Source organism: Buceros rhinoceros, unplaced genomic scaffold (genome assembly GCF_000710305.1).
Source record: "Buceros rhinoceros silvestris isolate BGI_N320 unplaced genomic scaffold, ASM71030v1 scaffold11170, whole genome shotgun sequence".
In the NCBI taxonomy this organism is placed as follows: Eukaryota; Metazoa; Chordata; class Aves; order Bucerotiformes; family Bucerotidae; genus Buceros; species Buceros rhinoceros.
This window is the reverse complement of record NW_010389053.1, coordinates 65,950-66,227: the sequence shown is the minus strand read 5'-3', so window position 1 is coordinate 66,227 and position 278 is coordinate 65,950.

Sequence of the window (278 nt, the reverse complement as noted above, 5' to 3'; positions counted from 1 at the left end):
CTAAAGCGGCTTTGATGTGCGCATTGCTGAGCCCAGGTGCTGTTTCCTGACGTTGCCGCAGCAATAAAACGTACACCTGAAACTGCACGGCCATCTCCAGCCTCACAGCCGGCAGAACGGCACCCAGCGCGGGCCCGGTGTCGCACCGGGGTGGCCTCGGCCCGTGAGCGCGGGCCGGGTGGCGCCCCGGGGTGTCCTCGGCCCGGCAGGCAGGACGCGAGTTAGGCAGGGGCGGTTACACGAGTCCCGAACTCGGCCCTGCCGCTGCCGGGGTGAGG